This window comes from Lissotriton vulgaris, chromosome 8 (genome assembly GCF_964263255.1).
Source record: "Lissotriton vulgaris chromosome 8, aLisVul1.2, whole genome shotgun sequence".
Taxonomy (NCBI): domain Eukaryota; kingdom Metazoa; phylum Chordata; class Amphibia; order Caudata; family Salamandridae; genus Lissotriton; species Lissotriton vulgaris.
The window spans coordinates 1,212,903,909-1,212,920,441 of NC_141696.1; positions in this window are offsets into that span (position 1 = coordinate 1,212,903,909).

Below are 16,533 nucleotides of genomic sequence, written 5' to 3' on the forward strand. Positions count from 1 at the left end.
CCACATCTTACTCAGCTCTTTAACAAGATAGCGGAGGAAGGCTCAACCACCGGCTCTTTATTAGAAGCAGTGATCACTGTTATTCCTAAGCCGGGGAAAGACCCTGAGGCTTGCGCCTCTTACAGGCCTATCGCTCTGCTCAACCTCAATGTAAAACTATACTCCTCCATCTTAGGTAAGCGGTTGAACGATCTTATGCCCGATCTTATACATCCGGATGAATCAGGATTTATTAAGGGGCACCAAACACACAACAACACCTGTTGCATTGTACATTTAATCGAGACGGCTAATAGACATCAGATTCACGCGTCCTTGTCGGGTTGGCTGCAGAAAAAGCTTTTGACAGGGTGGATTGGGAGTTCCTGTTCTATACCCTCACGGCTTTTGGTTTTGCACCCAAATTTCTTACTATCATTCGGGCTAACTACCTTCAACCCTACTCTAAGGTTATGGTCAACAGTGTGCAATCGCCCTCATTCTTCCATTCCAGAGGTACCAGACAGGGGTGCCCCCTCTCGCCCCTATTCTCAACCCTTAGTATTAAACCCCTTGCAGCGGCAATTAGAGCAAATCTTATAATCCAGGGGTTCCCCTTCACGGGGGAACAACACAAAATGTCCCTTTTCGCTGATGATGTCCTGTTATCCTTCGCAGGCCCAGATGCATCCCTCCCGCCCCTACAATCGGAATTAATCTGATTTGAAACAGTAGCAGGCTTTAAAGTAAATCTAGGTAAGTCATTTATCCTCAACCTAACTCTCCCGCCAGCGGAACTTCGTAGACTCTAACCTCTCACACCCCTCCAATGGATAGCCTCCTCTATACAGTACTTGGGCATCCAGATCACACCAAAAATGGACGGACTCTATTCTGCTATCTTCCCCCCCATGCTCGCGCGTATCCAAGCAGAACGTATTAAATGGAAACCCCTCTTCCTGACCTGGCTGGGTCAAATTCAACCTACAACGAGACATCACTGATAGGAATGGCCCCATTTATGGTCTGACATCACGAAGTTCAACTACTCTGTCGACCTCAGGGAGGCACACCTTAAGACCATGATGGACTGGTACCTTCATCCCTCCAAACTCTGACAGATCTTTCCCGGTTCTTTTGATAGATGCTGGAGGGGGTGTGGACTTCTGGGGGACTTCCAGTGCATCTGCAGGGATTGCCCACACATACTTCCTTTCTGGGAAGAAATCCTTGCCCATAACAAGGACTTGCTGGGATACCCTATCCCAACCAATATGGCAGAGGTCCTTTTTGGGACTTCGTGACTCATCCTGGAGAAGTGTGGCTCAATGATTAGAGCGGCAGACCCTGAGGCAGAGGTCTAGCCCGGGACCAGGGTTCAATTCCCCGCCTCAGCGGGTCTTGGGCTCAAAATTCCACGGACCTGATAATTCTCGCCTTGGTGCCTATTCCAATCATGGAGTCCCACTCTGCAACTCTGGGCAATAGCTTGCTTAATCTCCACAACGGCCCCCACAACGCTAAGGATGCCTGGCTTCCACCTTGGGGTTGCCCAGGAGTGGACGCCTCACAGGGAAAGCCAGGATGGGTTCCACAGTGGTATTTGTACAAGCGCCTTGAGACCCTTGCGGGTGAGTAGTGCACTATACAAGTATCAATTTACATTTACATTTACATTTACATCCTTACAACACCAGACCCGGGCAGATAAAACAATTATGTGGCTCTGTATAGGGGCGGCGAAGATTACATTAGCAGCGGCCTGGAAAAGGAGAGAAGCCCCGGCAATTTCCTTCTGGCACTCTAGGTTATGGAAGTTCCTTAGCCTAGAACGAATGTCGTACATTTTCAAGGATAATTTTAAAAACTTCGAATTTAAATGGGCCCCCTGGTCACCTTTCTTTCCCATGGACTGCCATCCGCCATTTGTCCTTTCTCCATCAGGGTGCTCCACCTCTTCCAGATATGAAGTGCAACCTGTTCTGCAACCTGCAGTATGAGTTTTTCTTTTTATGTGCCGTCACCATGTTAAGGGAGGGGGTGTTGGGTGGAAAAGGGTTGGTTACTTATTTTGTGTTCATTGCTCCACAGTTAGGAGCCAGAATAATTCTACTGTTGTACTTTCTATATAAGAACCCTCGGACTAGAAGGAATCTAGAGCGACCTACCACAAAGGACGATGGGAATTTTTTAGCATTACTTGCCTCACAGTGTAGAACATGGGGACTTGACCTAAGCCCAGTTATGTTCGATTTGGTACCCCTTAATTGTGCATTCCACTATGCTTGGGCTGTGGACTAGCCCTTGCAATATGTATGACTCTTCACAGTGTCAATTTTGTAAACATACTTTAACATCACTCCTGTCATACCACTCTGATGAATGTCAGTATGTTTCTAGAGACCTCAATGAGTGTGTCAGTGCCTTTCCAGAGGCAAGATAACATTCAAACAACCCTGTACGTACTAGACTACTCCGTTAGGAACCACACGTTTTCTAAATGTTTGTACAAGAAGAAGCATAAATCACTTTCTGCTCATTACACAGTGCTGCTAGGTATGAAGACGTGTGTTCAAGTGTCTAGCTAAGAGATCTGTGCTTCTGGGACTAAAGGCTGAAGTAGCTCTGACAAGAGTCTTGCAGCGGTATAATAGTCTGTACAGTTTTTAAGTTGTGCTGATCAGCTGCACCACAAATATCAGAGTACACGTAGAAGTGAAGACATACCTGAGACATGGTAGCAGTCGGATGTTCGAACTTGACAGAGTACTCTATCAATTCAAAGCTCTCACCTCCCTCTCTACGGCCTACTTGAAGTCTACATTTGCAGAGACTTATATGGACTAGGATATAGATTAATACACCTGCCAACAGGTTTTAAACCTCACTTTTCTCCACCAGTTTCATTACAGAGTCTCAATGAGTGTGTGTGTGCCTTTTTGGGGTGAGATGACGCATGTAAAGAAGAGCATAGGTACTGGAATACCTCTATTTCACACCAAATCCTCTCTAAATGTGTGTAGAAGAGGATGTATGGATTACTTCCTGCTCATTATACACAACAAATGGGTAGGCAACTGTGTATTTGACTCAGTCAGCGAGTCACACCGCTTTATTCGATCTTTTTAAAATGGATCAAAAAAAGCACAAGCTATCTAAAAATTCCAACACAATTTATACACATTTAAAATAAGAATTAAACAGTTGCAGTGATCTGGGTAAATTCATATAAAACGTTTATGAAAAAAGCAGTTAAGAATTTTAAATTAATGAATTAGTTGTTGCTACTAAAATGTTGTCCCACCTTTTTCCTCTTCCTAAGACAATCCCATAAAAATGAGGCAACAAAACAACATACCAATGTATCCGGTAGAGTTTTTAGAAAGTACATTGTCACCCGACACTGCCTAAAATTGTGGTACCTCGAGATTGAGTTTATATGCGTGACAAATACTGAAAACCTTCCCCCTATCTTGGTGGTACCACATCATAAAGAATGGAGGAATGATGAATATGTTTCTTTTCTCTTAGGGCATACTTTGATCTCTTAATGGATAAATCAGTTATTCTTTTCTTTGAAACCCTTTTGCAGGACTCAGGGACCTGAAATAATTCTCCCATCCCTAACGCTTTCAGATGGACCTCTAAGTAATTTAACCATCCAATTCTTTTATAATAATCTAATTTACAACAGTCCTTGATAACGGTTTGTGTCAAATCCACTGCAGACCTCCGCCATACTGATAGCCACAACAAGAAAGTTAGGACACACGGTTTTAAAAAAATTAGTCTTCTATTTGTTGTACCGGTGCAACATTAGCCATACCCCACACTCCTGCCCCATATAGTACTACGGACTTTGTTTTAGCTGAATATATATTCTTAATTGCACACAGTGGGCTGCCTCCCAACTTCGTAGCAAATCTTTTGACAGCATTAACACTCCTTTGCATTCCCTGGGCTCTTGCTGCCACTATATTTGACCATGAGTGGTCTTTATGAAAAAAGTACTCCACGGTATAAAAAGGAGTCGACTGTCTCGATTTTCTTGCCTACCAACTGGAAATAAGGTTGTTTCTCACCTCTTGCGGCTCCAGATTTGATTATAAATGATTCAGATTGCCATACACCGCCTCCCAAAATCTAGTTATGGATGGGCAGTCCCACGCTACGTGTAGGAATGTTGCGTTATCCTGTTTGCACTTCCAACACTTTGAGTCTTGGTGAAGCCCTTATTTGTGTATTTGCAATGAGTTATGATATACTCAATGCAAGAACTTAAAGTGTATGAGTCCCAGTTTATAATTTGGGATAGGCATCATAGCTGGGAGCAGCAAAATGACCATTGCTCATCTGTGGGCATCTCATCCAGATCATCTCTCCATTGGGCTAGAGCCTTCGGGGTAGCCAATGAGGCGCTAGACTGTGTAAGGTTGTAAAGTCTGGTGATCAGTTTTCAGGGCGATAGGGTGGGTAGTAGGTGATCCAGTGGATGTACTCGTGGGAGGCAGTGGGAACGAAGGGTGCAACATTCTGCAAACAGCTCTCAACTGGTAGTATAGTAGTAATTCAAGCACGGGTATTTGAGTGCGATCTTGATTTTGCAGCTCTTCCAGAAATGTATCTTGTGGGTATAGATCGCAGAATTTGGAAAGGCCCATGTTGCAGGAGCACATTATGGTGCCCTTATAGTGAACAATAGGGAGAAGTGGAAAATGTGCAAGGGGGGGTGGACGGAGCGTACAGTAATGGAGTGCCTATGTGTTTCCTTAAGCCTTCCCAAGCCCAATGAAGAGTCTCGACAGTGTTCACCTCTCCCAACCTTCTATGGTATTGTTTATATATGGCGGCATGTGGAGGAATAGGATCTGCCATGTCTTTTTCGATAGCCACGAGTGACTGAAATTGAATGGGGTGTATCCAGAATTGAAGAAATTGCGCTTGTGTCACCCGCTCCCAACTCACACGTGGCTGCTTACCGGCCCACACCAGAGCTATTAGGAGAGATCAAAGAAAAAAAGGCCTGAGTTAGGGAGATAGGTATATTAACAAATAAATATGGGAATTTGGGGAGTACTAACATTTTGGTTATGGCTACTCTGCCAGCCAAAGACAGTGGCATAGCTGATCATAATTTAGATTTGCACTCCAGCCAGTCCAGTAGTTTTCCAAAAATCATGCGCAAGATTTCTTGCATGTCTCTGCTGAGTAACACACCTAAATATTTTACAGAACCGTCTGCTCAAGTGAGTGGGAATTCCAGGTCTGTTTCTACTGGCGCATTGGTTAGGGATAGGATGGATGATTTGGACAAATTGATTTTTATACCTGCCATACTACCAAATTGAACAATTTCACATAGCCCTGGGTTCAAATTTTCATCTGACTTACGAATATACAGGGTGATGTCATCCACACACATTGAAATTATTAGGCTTCTCTCCGTGAAGCCCAGTCCTCAAGCGGAATGGTGTTGATGTATCCTAGCTGCTAGTGCTTCCATCGCCACCGCAAAAAGCAGCGGCGATACTGGGCAGCCTTGTCTCGTACTGTTTGTTATAGCAAATGGTTCAGATAAGAGTACATTTGCTTTTAATCCAGCCGTAGGTTTAGTGTAGAGCAGACTAATTAGTTTGATAAAGTTTGGGCTGAGTCCTAGTCTAGGCAAGATAGTGAGTAGATAGGGCCAGTCTAGAGAATCAAATGCCTTGGTGGCTTACTGGTTTCTAGGCTTCTAAACATGTCGCAATGGCTGGCAGAGGGGAGTCAATCTGATGGACTGTAGCGAAAAAGGTATGCAAGTTGTGGGCTGTTGACCAGCTTGGTATGAATCATCTCTTTTCTTTCTTGCCTGCAAGAAGCGGCAGAAGTGAGGTTCTTGTTCCGTCAACAGCCAGGACAGGTACAGACGTTTTGTAATATGGCCCAAATTCTTTTTTGTCCACAATATTTTTTCTGAGTGGGTCCCTGATCTTTAGGACCCAAGTAGGTCTTGCCAGAACAGCTTTAACTTCCCCAGTGGTGGTGGGTTTTACGTGCACATTGCTTTGTAATGCCTGGAGTTCATTGAGTTCCTGTAAGACAGCCAAACGATCATTGATGTAAAATGCTTTTTCTGCCACTGTGCTTCCACATTCGAGGTCGTGTACCCACAATCACGTCCCAAACAGGACCTCGTAATGAGTACAGCCTCCCAGGGCACTTCTTAGCATTTTATTAAGTGCCCTCTAGACCCAATATAGGTGATTGACACAACTACCACCCGAGCCTAATACCGTTGCTGTTAAAGATTTCTGTAAGTCCTAGTTTTTCCTTTCCACAATCAAATTTCCCTCGGAATGATACAGAGAGGAGTACCGCAATGCTACACGCAAACTTCCCATTGCTTCCTTGTTAGCCAGAGAGCTTAATGCGGTGCCACAGTCAGAATGTAATGTGCCAGTTGCATATGTTCCTAGGAAGACTTGCAAATCCTTTATAACAGTTCGAACATCAGCAGCACGCTGGAGCCAAACCCTCAGGAATCTAGAGCATGAATCCACTGCCACCAAGATGTACTTGTAAGGCCCGTCAGATTGTAGGGGGCCACATTGGTCCAAATAGACACACACAAGAGGTCTGTCTGATATCAACAATGGTGTCTGTGGCAGACAAGCTACGGTAGAACCATACATCTGCTGACAGATGTTGCAGTTAAAGACAAAGCCCTTGGTCTGTTTGGTAAGACCTAGCCACCAATAACGATGTTTCAGCAATGAAACTGTTGCAGTGATACCTGCGTGTGCCGAGCCCAGACCCTCATGCACAGCTAGTATTAAACCTAACCTGCGAACCATGTTTGGTATTACCCTATCCCTTTTGGCAAAGGCCGTGCTATTTTTAAAAGAAGCGATGACAGCTACCATTATCTGTCTGTCTACTTTCATGCTAGAATGAGTGATTGCAGCAACAGCAGCAGTTCGCACTGTCACCTTGGCAGCTTCATCAGCCAATGAATTCCTTTCAATGTATACGCCAACACTTTGATGACTCAATGTATGAATCACGTGAGCCTGCAGCAGGCCATTTTTCAGCTCTGCCACTGGATCCCTTAACAATTTATACTTTATTGTGCAACCTTTTGAACCTCTAAATCCATTCCAGCCCCAATCGTGAAGATAGTCATTGCGTAACTGGACACAGTAAAACGAATTACACACAATGAGTGTGGGGAATTTTCAATCTGTATTCTTTAGTGCTGTATACGGGCTTTTAGTTCTGCCAGTTTTGCTTGGCAATCTCGTAGAGACTGCGTGTGTATATTGCTAGGATGGAAAATGCCGCCCACATATGTCCCTTCACAATCACCCATGCTGCGCTGTATTGCTCTTTACTTCCTATGGCAGGCTGAGCAGAACTGTCAGTTTAAATTGTGTATTCATACTGATCTAGAGGCATTATTTCGTTCAGAAGAGAATATTCTTGTTGGTACTGCAGATATTCTTGTGTTTTTAATGTGGAATTAAACTTGTAGTCTACATCTGTTGCAGTGAGAGAGTGAGCTCATTGTATCCATCTGGGATGCAATGCTTTTGCATTAGGAAGGCTTGCTTTTGTAACAGCCTCTACGGTTGGTACTGGAGTTACAAAAATTATTTGTTTCCCCTGTGCCAGTGCTCTTTCTCTCACTACAACAGTCTGTAATGCTGTTAAAAAAATGTAAGTTGATGCAAAACACATTTCAGCTCCCCTGTACATATGAGATTGTACGCAATCGGTACAGTTTTGCCTTCATTGAAGGTTAGGTCAGTGTACACGGATTGACTCGCGATTATACAGATCACCAAATGTGTGGTGTTGTTTACTGGTGTGTGTAAGTGTTTTGAAGCTATCATGTCAGTTTGTAGGGAACATAGTATTTCTGTGTGTTCCTGTGTCCATTGTTGGACTGAAAAACCAGGTCTGATTGAATCGTAGAAAGGTTTTACTCTTTCACAAATGTATGTTCTGCCAAAATGTTGGATTTTTGGAGGTTGGTGCAGTGCACATTTTCCTAAAACCTTGGCTGCTAAGCTTTTCCTTTCACTTGAGAGTTCATATCTTAAAAATAGGAAATTGGGTTGGGCAATTTTGGGATATTTTTTTAAGCTAAAGTTTTAGCCCTCATACGCAAACCCTGAAATTATGTTGTTCACCCTGGTCAAATGATCCAATAATTCATTGTCTGTCACATAGATATCAACTACATGGGACAATGCATCCGCATCAAAATTTTGAAGAAACTCAGTTGCTCTTGCTGAGAACAGCCCAGTGCTAATCTTATACCCTTGGGGCAATCTACAAAATTGGCGTTCTGAGCCTAGGGCCGCAAATACTTTCAGATTTCTGCTTTCAGGATCTATATTCTGGCAGAAGAATCCATTTGAGATATCTAGGGTTGTCTGTATTTTTTCCGCTCAATGTTATTCATCTATGTGGCACTGTGTGCATTTTGCACTGCAAATGTCTTTGTGCATGTGTTTAAATGCTTGTAGTCTAAAACTAGATAATATGAATGATCTGGTTTCATTTACCATGGGCGGAGTATGCGTAGTGGTGCTCCGTGTAGTTCCACAAAGTAAAAAAAAACACTCAGTGGAACTACGCGGAGCTTGGCTCCACCTCGGGCCTACAAAAGAGTTTTACATTTAAAAAAAAAACACTTACCCTCAGTTCTGCCTGCTCTCCTCCTCGCCGCAGTGTCTCCTTTCTTCCGTTGTCCTCCTCCTCTCGTCCCGTACGTATTACGTCTTGTGTGAACTGCGCTCTCTGTTGCCCCCTCTGATATCAATATCAATTGAATCCAGTACATGAAAAAGCAAGTCAGAATTTTGATAATGTGCTTCTGAAAAATGCAGTGCAACTGAATAGTGATGATCTCTGTGACGTATGGCACTTATGTGTTCTAAGACAGATTTGTTTGCCTTGTTTCAATGTGCTCCCTATATATAATTTGCTACAGGGACAAATTAGACAGTAAATGCAGTCATCAGTGTTACATTTCATGGATTTCCTGAAATTCCTTAAGGTGTTGGTAATCAAGAATTTAGAAACATCACAACTGTTTTTGTTTTTGAGACTGTCCCTCAATGAATAAGTCTCTTTGAATGTGATTTTATTAGAAGCAAATTATGGCATAATGTGACTGTAATAGGTGGTCTGTAAAATGGATCAAAAGCCAGAACCTTCTCTTTGCTGGTGATGGCTTCAGAATGGTTCACAGTAGTCAGCATGTCTGTGACCTCTTGGATACTCTATAAGACATTCAAATATTTTCCCGGGTTAAGCTTTTCTTCATCCACTACTTTCCCATCCTTATCTATGCCAGGCATGGAGATAGGAACTCCAGAGAGAACTTTGTATGGACTCCCAATACTTGTCTAGGCAGGTTACTTAGGGCCAGATGTAGGAAGGCAAATACCGGTCGGTAACGGCCGATTTCGGCCGTTACCGATCGGTATTTGGAGTTTGGGATGTAGGGACATGTTAAAATACAGATTCGGTAATTTTACCGAATCGGTAATTTTACTGATTCAGTAAAATTACTGAATCTGTATTTTGACATGTAGGTAGCACTGTAATCAGGGCTACAGGGGTTTAAGAATTCGTTACTTACCATCAACTAGAAGTTGGTGGTAAATAATGAAAACACTTTAAAAAGCATTTTTTTTGCTTTTAAAACAGTGCACCCATGCACAATTGAGGGGTGAAACAGGGTGTCAAAGTGACACCCTGCCCCCCTTCTATGTTTCCCCCAATTACCGAATCGGTATTTACCGATTCAGTAATTGACATTCATTCCTATGGGCCTCCAGGCCCATAAGAATGAATGGCAATTACTGAATCGGTAAATACCGATTCGGTAATTACCGAATCATACCGATTCGGTAATTAAATCGGTAAAATTTCCTACATCCCGATTGCCAGTTCTTAAATACCGAATCGGTATGATTCGGTATTTAAGAATCTGTAATCTGGGATTACCTACATCGGGCCCTTAATGTTCTCTGGACTCCATACAAATTATGGTACGAACTAAGATTGTTTAATCAGGCCATTAGTACACTCAACTAATCCACTGAAATAAGCTTTAAATGAGTTGCTGAATCAATCGCGTAAAACGATTTTAAATGTTGTCTTTTTCTGTCACTTTTATCCCCCGTATACTCGGACGTTTTTATTACAGTACAATGCAGATATAGATTTTCTAAGTTTAAAGTGGCTCTCTTCTACCTACAGCAACATAGCGCTTGTAATGTTTGCTTTGCAGTTGCAAACTTTATGAAATGTATTCTAGCTAAAAAAAGGAGCATGCTGTGTAAAAATCACTCTAGCGAGTTTAGTAATTATGGTTTCTGATAATGCTTCTCAATGGTTTAATGCAATTAATGATTGTAACATTTGCCTTGCAGTTGGGAACTTTTGAAGCGCACTCTAGTTAAGGGAAGGAGTATGCTGTTTTGATGTAAAAAGCACTCTAGCGATTTTAGTAATTATTGTTCCTGATGTGTTGTTCAAATGTTTTAAGCCGATATCAATTTTAAAATATTTTTAATGAATTGCTACCTTATAGTTGCTCAAGGAATCGGATCTGGATTTATTGCACAGTCACTTAATTCGATATTAAAATAGACCTTCTTGCACTGTCATTTTATTTATCGTATTTTAACATGAGGAGCTTATAAGTCTAAAAAATGTGGCAGTTCTTACCTCACTTGGTATAGACTTTCGCAGGATTCATACTATTTTTAATATGTGGTTGTCACTTTTGAAATACGCGTGCCTGTAATAAATCTTTTTTGTTTGTATTTTCTTTTATTGTTGTGTATCTTTTATGATCTGGCCTTGGAAGATCAAATAAAGACAACTTGACTTGACTTGAAAAGCTGAATTGCAGACAGACTCCCATAGCTGTCACAGTACCCCTGTAAGCCTTGGAGGCGAATGTAGGAACATTATCTGAGTGAAATAAATTAACTGCTCTCTTCACTACCAGATACGTCAAGTCCTTTATGACAGCTGAAGCACTTGAACTTTAATTTCTCTGTAGCCACACCTTTAGGGATCAAAAACATGAATAAATGGCTCCCTATAAATATTTGTCTTGGTTAGCCGAATTTATTGGGCCAATATGATCCAAATACATTACCCTGAATGGGATATTGGAGCATGTGAGGGGAGTTGACAAGGGTTTCTTAACAGTAGATGGTTTGATCTGCTGGCATACGTCACAATTTCTAACATAGTCTCTAGTCTCTAGTCTCTAGTCCTTCTTATATAAACAATATCACCAATAGCATTGCTGTAGCATTGCCGATGTTGCACTGATTTCAGAATGAGCAGATGTGCATCTCTCATGAGCCTCCCTGATTAAATCTAATCTGGACAGTATATTATCCTGTCTACTACTTCTGGTGGAGTGACTACAGAGTTGTGGTCTGAATGAAGGGTGTTGGGATATTTCGTAGGAAAGCCTGTGGAAGGCTTTCTGCTTTGTTTGGGTGTAGGATAGGCTCTGACAAGACTCAATAAGTACGCCTTTTGGAGTTGGATTGACATTTTATTCAACATATAAAAAAGCCTGTGTACCAAGAGTGGGATCATACTGAAACTTTACATTCACTGCACTTAAAGAAGAGTCAAACTGCACCCATCTTAGGTTCAGGACACAAGCATTAGGAATTATTGCATTTGTGGCTGCCTCTAGTGCTGGTATGGGAGACACCACAATCATTAATTTTCCATGAGCCAAAGAGCACTCCTTCAAATTATCTGTTTGCATAGCTAAAACGTTTTTTTTCAATGGAAGCACAATGTTGTTCAGCTAGGGAACACAAGTGAGATTTGAAGGCTATAGAAACTGTCTGTCCCTCATTGTAGGTTACATAGGTATAATCACAGTAGCTTGGTATGACTCTGAAACTACTTTTGTGTCACTGTCCCTAGTTAGTAAATATAATGTCTCTAACATGTCTGCTTGCAGCATGGAAGATATGTGTGTTTGTTAATGTACTGTTTTGCTGAAAACATTGGAGAAATCCAATGATACAATGGTTTCACTTGCTCAGCATAGTGTGGCAAGTAGGTTTGTCTAAAGCTAATGAATCCCAGCCAGGATTACAATTTTATCAGTGTGTCAGGAGGCTGCAATGAAGCACACTTCTAAAGGAAATCAGAAGCCAGACAGTTGCTCTCATTGGATAACTCGCATCCAAGGAAGGTCCCTGTAAGGACGGCAATCTTACATTTTTTAGAGTTAATCCTATTACCATGCGACGTTAAACGTGTTTCATCATTGTCCATCCTAGTTAGGTCCATGGTCTGGTCAAACTCTGTAACATAGATATCATCAATGTATGATAATACCTCAGAATCTGGCTGTAAGATCTGGATGATACCCTATGAGAATAAGCCAGGACTATTCTTATGGCCCATTGACAAGCGTTGTAACGCAATCTGCACCCCATCAATCTAAAGGCGGTTAAATACTCACTTTCAGGTGTTATGTTTTGACTGAAAAACCCATTAGAGTATATCTATGGTTCTTTTGTATTTTTTCCACACCAGGTTCATCATTAAGCCTGTGTTCTGTGCATTTTGCACAAGATATGTTTGTGTATGTGAGTTTAAATTTCTATAGTCTAAAACTACCCTATAGAATCCGTCAAATTTGGAGATGGGAAAAGGGGCGTGTTCATTGGTGAAAGAGAAGAAGCTATAATGCCCTGATCTTACAATTGATCTAATATTGCTTTTATATCATGATTTGCTTCTGGCCTTAAAGGATATTTAGTCTTCAATTGAGGATTACTCTGAAAGGAAATGACATGCGAAATAGAATGTTTATCCCATCCCACTTTGTTCCTGTATGAGGCTGGAGACTGGTTTGCAACTCATTCACTGGTGTAGATTTCCCTGATGTCTCTAGGTGGAATGGGAGAAAATGTAATTACTTCCTTGGCAGGGGTGCTTCCCTAATTGTGGGTGATATTTCTAAAATATAAGCCCTATTAGGGTGATTTAAATGATTATCAGGAGGCTCAACTCTTATGAACTCATTAGTTGGACTCACCTCCAGAGACCACTGAAGTATCTCATCTACTATTGTGACTTCTACTGTGCAGCCTAGAAGTGCTCTCGCCCAAGTCTTGTTTTGCAAGAAGAATCTTTAGTTGTATTGGCATGTTTATTATAAAGCCTTGATACTTTGTTTTTCTTAACAGGAGTCCTAGAGTCCAATCCTTTCTCTTCCCTCTTCATGCTGATTTCAGCCTCTCGGTCTCTTTTCACCTTTGTTGCTATACCCCTCCTTTTTTTGGTACTCGGTTCAACTCCCTCTTTCTCTTCACTTACCGTCAGAGTCCTGAAGAGAACGTGGACGGCAAATAACAGAATACTGATATTGTTCTGTTTTATTTATTTTACCGCAATCCCTTAAATTATTACCACTCCTACTGGATTCCTGAGATGCAGGAGATCAAGTCTGTCTTTGCTCTCTGAACTTCTGTTTCTATCTCCTTTCATTGTAGATTTTAATTTAACAGAACCCTCAACATCACTTTTAAATTTGAAATGTGTCTTATCGACTCGCATACCCAAAGTATCATGGCCCACAGAGGTGTAAACTTCTGCAATTATTTTTGGTAGGTACCATTCGCGGTCTGAAACTTGAACTGCTTCTAATCTCTGGCATATGGTCAAACCCGAAGCTTCTCCCTTAATTTTGCTCAGGAAGATAGAGAAAACTGTAGAAAAGTTCACTAATTACTTTATTTCCAAGTCCAAATCTGGTGCTGCTCTGTGCTCATTCTGTGCATGTTTCAGTTCCTTAGAGAAAACTGCCAATGAAGGTGTGCCACGAGTGCTGGTGTAAATAAGTGCAAATATGCTTCCTCAGGTGTTACTGGAAGGGGGAGACCACTCGGTCCCCCCGAACGTATGGATGGGTGCCCCGATCCCCCGGGAAACCATTGTGGGCGGGGGGCGTGTCCCGGCTGGTATGCCTGAAGCGGCGTGGCCGGAACACGCTCCTCCCGCCCAAAAGAGGTTGTCCTAAACACCCGCCCGGACGTCCGTGCACTGATGGGCGTGCTTGAGGCGGGCCCCCGCCCTCCCGCAGCTGGATAAATAGTGCGGGAATCCAACGAAGCTTCCTCTTGTTCCTGTGCTCTGAAGGCTGCACCACTCGTCGCTCGTGAGCCCTCAAGGGAACAAGCTGCACTTTTTTGAGAACTTGTAATCTTTGTCTTGCTCTTTCAGTTATCAAGGCGTGGTTGGAGATCGAGTCACCTTCGTAAATCAGGTCGGACGGATCGATCACAGACATGCCTGGCAAGAAATCTGGAAAGAGCTCCGAGATGGAAAGGATGCTACGGACGCTGGTGAACCAAGTGGCGGTGATGGACCGAAAATTGGGTAAAGTTGACCGGCTAGATCGCGGCTTAGCGGCCATCAGGAAACAGGTGGAGGCCCAGAATGCCCCCTCAGGGCGGCCTAAGAGGGTCATAGGACCAGCCCTGCCGAGCATCACCCCAGGGGATAAGGGTAAGAAGAGGAAGGGGAAGGCGGGTCCCAGCGAGGCCCCAGTCCCAGTAGAAACTCCACCGATTCCAGTCGCGCCAGCGGCCAGCCCGGTACCGGGACCGGATGGGGGGTTGCCTATTCCCGTGGTTATCACGCCAATGGGGGATGACCAGATGCCCCCGGAATTAGCGCTTTAGTTAGCAGCTGTGCTACCATGGCTAAAGAAGGGAGCAGGGGGATCGGCGGCTGCGGGAGACCCGGCTGAAGAAGCCAGAATAATTATCGAGCAGTTGCGGCAGGCAAGGGATGCCGGGACGGCAAATGTACCTTCTATTCCCCTGCAGGTTGCGAAGGTGGTCGCGGCGGACAACCAGGAGAAAACAACGGATTTGGCTGGAAGCGCAGCAGAAGCCGGTAAGGGATCGTTACCGATGGTGGGGGAGGGTGCAGTGCCCTCCAGGCGGGAAAGTTTAGCTCAGCATGTTCCCATGGCTACGAAAGAGATGGTGTGGGCAAATAAGTATATTAACATGTTTTCACTGTTGACTGATCATCGTGAATTAGAGTATGCAAAGACCCAGAAAGATTTGTGGCACCCCAGTGTATGGCGGGCCAAGATGGCAGAATTCAGGGTCGATGAGACGATGATGAACTGGATCAGAGCCTTTTTTATCTTTGTAGCGATTGTCGGAGAACGAACACCAGAGGTGTTGACTGACTTGGCATGTTATCAGAGTAGAATAACGAGTTTCCATGCGAAGTATGGGGGTGATGAATGGAAAGGCTATGATATTGTATTTAGAAAAGTGAAGTAATTCAATGCGGCCTTGACATGGGATTGTTTGGATACAGTGTCCTAGCATGCGCAGCTCTTGCCAGGACCGGCGAGTGCTTCAGGGGCCAGCGCGAGCAGCTCTGGGGTATTCCCTTAGAGGCAGTCACAGCCCTTTCGGGCGAGCTCTGGGGGGGAGTCCCAACCTAGGTTGGGCGGGAATGGAAGCAAGCGAGGGGTGTGTTGGGGCTTTAACAAAGGAACTTGTAGCAGGCCCCATGGAACGTGTAGGTTCCGGCATGCGTGCGCGGGCTGAGGGAATTCCTCACACCCGGAAACCAGTTGCCGATCAAAGTCCAATGGTGCAGGAGGAAAAGGGGGTCCCAAGCAGGATTGATGTGGTGCCTCGGAAGCAGACATCTTCGCCCATAGATATCTTGGCTTTGACCCCCTGGCTAAACGAATACCCTGATCATGTGTCCGCCGGGACTCTGAGGAATGGCTTCTCATATGGCTTCAGGATCCCGGCGGGCAATTTTCGTGGGAGCTCTTCCTGTGGAAATCAGTTGTCGATTCAACACAACCCGACAGTTGCCGCCAAAAAGATCGCAAAAGAGGTTAGCATGGGGCGGGTAGCAGGGCCATTTGGCGATCCACCAGTGGCTGATTTTGTGTATTCCCCATTGGGAGTGGTCCCGAAGAAGGACCCGGGGGAGTATAGGCTCATTCACAATCTGTCGGCCCGAGAGGGGTTTCAGTGAACGAAGCGATTGACCCCGAGGTATGCTCAGTGAAGTATGCATCGTTCGATGACGCTGTGGTAATGTTGAATCGCCTTGGCCCTGGGGCATTGTTGGCTAAATCAGACATTGAATCTGCATTCAGATTGCTCCCGGTACATCCTCAAGACCAGCGCCTGCTGGGTTTCACGTTTCAGGGAAAATATTACATGGATATGTGCATGCCTATGGGGTGTTCGATTTCATGTGCTTATTTTGAAATGTTTAGCCCATTTTTGGAGTGGGTGTTCATCAAGGCCACAGGGCACCAACATGTGATGCATTATCTGGATGATTTCCTCTTTCTCGGCCCACCGGGCGCCCGGGACTGCGCGCGGGCATTGCAGGACTTCTGCGTGCTCATGCGGGGTTTCGGGGTTCCGTTGGCACCGGGTAAGACGGTAGGGCCGGCTACCTCAATCGAGTTTCTGGGTATCGAACTAGACTCGGAAGAGGGGTGTT